A 2078-nucleotide genomic window follows, 5' to 3' on the forward strand; every position below is an offset into this window, starting at 1 on the left:
ATATAATTAAATAACATTGGGTTGCCTCCCAATAAGCGCTTTTTTAATGTCAATAACTTGACAGTGAGCTCTTAGATAGCTTCACAGAGATTTAGAGCTTAATGATGGCCTCCCAACTCCAAACTTAGAAGTTGAGTGTGGGGGCTCTGTTTGACTCTGTATTGAGAGAAGCTTTTCATGTTTCCTCTCCATGGTTACAGAAGAAGATCCTTGAGCCTTAAACACAAGGTAGTCCTCATTCAATTGAAGGACTAGCTCTCCTCTGTCCACATCAATCACAGCTCTTACTGTGGCTAGGAAGGGTCTTCCAAGGATGATAGAATCATCTTCTTCCTTCCCAGTGTCTAGGATTATGAAGTCAGTAGGGATATAATAGCCTTCAACCTTCACTAAGACATCCTCTACAAGTCCATAAGCCTGTTTCCTTGAATTGTCTGCCATCTTCAGTGAGATTTTAGCAGTTTGTACCTCAAAGATCCTTAGTTTCTCCATTACAGAGAGGGGCATAAGGTTTATCCCTGACCCCAGGTCACACAGAGCCTTCTCAAAGGTCATGCTGCCTATGGTACAAGGTATTAAGAACTTTCTAGGATCCTGTTTCTTCTGAGGTAATTTCAGTTGAACCAGATAATTCAGTTAATTGATAAGCAATGGGGGTTCATCCTCCCAAGTCTCATTACCAAATAACTTGGCATTCAGCTTCATGATTGCTCCTGGATATTGAGCAACTTGCTCTTAAATAGCATCTTCATCCTCTTCAGAGCAAGAATACTCATCAGAGCTCATGAATGGCAACAGTAAGTTCAGTGGAATCTCTATGGTCTCTATATGAGCCTCAGATTCCCTTGGTTCCTTATTAGGGAACTCCTTGGAGGCCAATGGACGTCCATTGAGGTCTTCCTCACTGGAAATCACTGCCTTTCCCTCCTTTACAGGTTCGGCCATATGGGACATGTTTTTGGCCTTGTACTCTCTCTTTGGATTCTCTTCTGTATTGCTTGGGAGAGTACTAGGACGGAGTTCAGTAACTCTTTTACTCAGCTGACCCACTTGTGCCTCCAAATTTCTAATGGAGGACCTTGCTTCAGTCATAAAACTGAGAGTGGTCTTAGATAGATCAGAGACTACATTTGCTAAGTCAGAGTGGCTCTGCTTAGAATTCTCTGTCTGTTGCTGACAAGATGATGGAAAAGGTTTGATATTGCCAAACCTATTTCTCCCACCATTATTGTTACTGAAGCCTTGATTAGGCTTCTGTTGATCCTTCCATGAGAAATTTGGATGATTCCTCCATGAAGGATTATAGGTGTTTCCATAGGATTCTCCCATGTAATTCACCTCTTCCATTGCAGGATTCTCAGGGTCATAGGCTTCTTCTTCAGAAGAAGTTTCCTTAGTATTGCCTATTGCAGCTCGCATTCCAGATAGATTCTGAGAAATCATATTGACTTGCTGAGTCAATATTTTGTTCTGAGCCAATATGGCATTCAGAGTATCAATCTCAAGAACTCCTTTCTTCTGAGTTGTTCCATTATTCACAGGATCCCTTTCAAAAGTGTACATGAACTGGTTATTTGCAACCATTTCAGTGAGTTCCTGGGCTTCTGCAGGCATCTTCTTCAGATGAAGAGATCCCCCAGCAGAGTGGTCCAATGATATCTTGGACAATTCAGACAGACCATCATAGAATATACATATGATGCTCCATTCTGAAAACATGTCAGAAGGACACCTTCTGATCAATTGCTTGTATCTTTCCCAAGCTTCATAGAGGGATTCACCTTCCTTCTGTCAGAAGGTTTGGACTTTCACTCTAAGCTTACTCAACTTTTGAGGTGGAAAGAATTTGGCCAAGAAAGTATTGACCAGCTTTTCCTAAGAGTTTAGGCTATCTTTAGGTTGTGAGTCCAACCATGTCCTAGCTCTGTCTCTTACAGCTAAGGGGAAAATCATAAGTCTATAAACCTTATGATTAACCCCATTGGTCTTAACAGTGTCACAGATTTGCAAGAATTCAGCTAAAAACTGATGAAAATCTTCCAATGGAAGTCCATGAAACTTGAAATTCTACTGCATTA

General features: G+C 41.2%; 1 non-coding gene across 1 annotated transcript; it reads left to right on the forward strand.

Annotated features, from left to right (window-relative positions):
- The first annotated feature begins 1717 nt into the window (after window positions 1–1717).
- On the forward strand, window positions 1718–1821 carry LOC148564946 (small nucleolar RNA R71). Its single transcript, XR_015885038.1, has one exon. It is a non-coding gene; the product is annotated as a small nucleolar RNA R71 (small nucleolar RNA).
- The last annotated feature ends 257 nt before the right edge of the window (window positions 1822–2078 follow it).

This window comes from Arachis ipaensis, chromosome B5 (assembly GCF_059453495.1).
Source record: "Arachis ipaensis isolate K30076 ecotype BB chromosome B5, ASM5945349v1, whole genome shotgun sequence".
Classification (NCBI taxonomy): domain Eukaryota; kingdom Viridiplantae; phylum Streptophyta; class Magnoliopsida; order Fabales; family Fabaceae; genus Arachis; species Arachis ipaensis.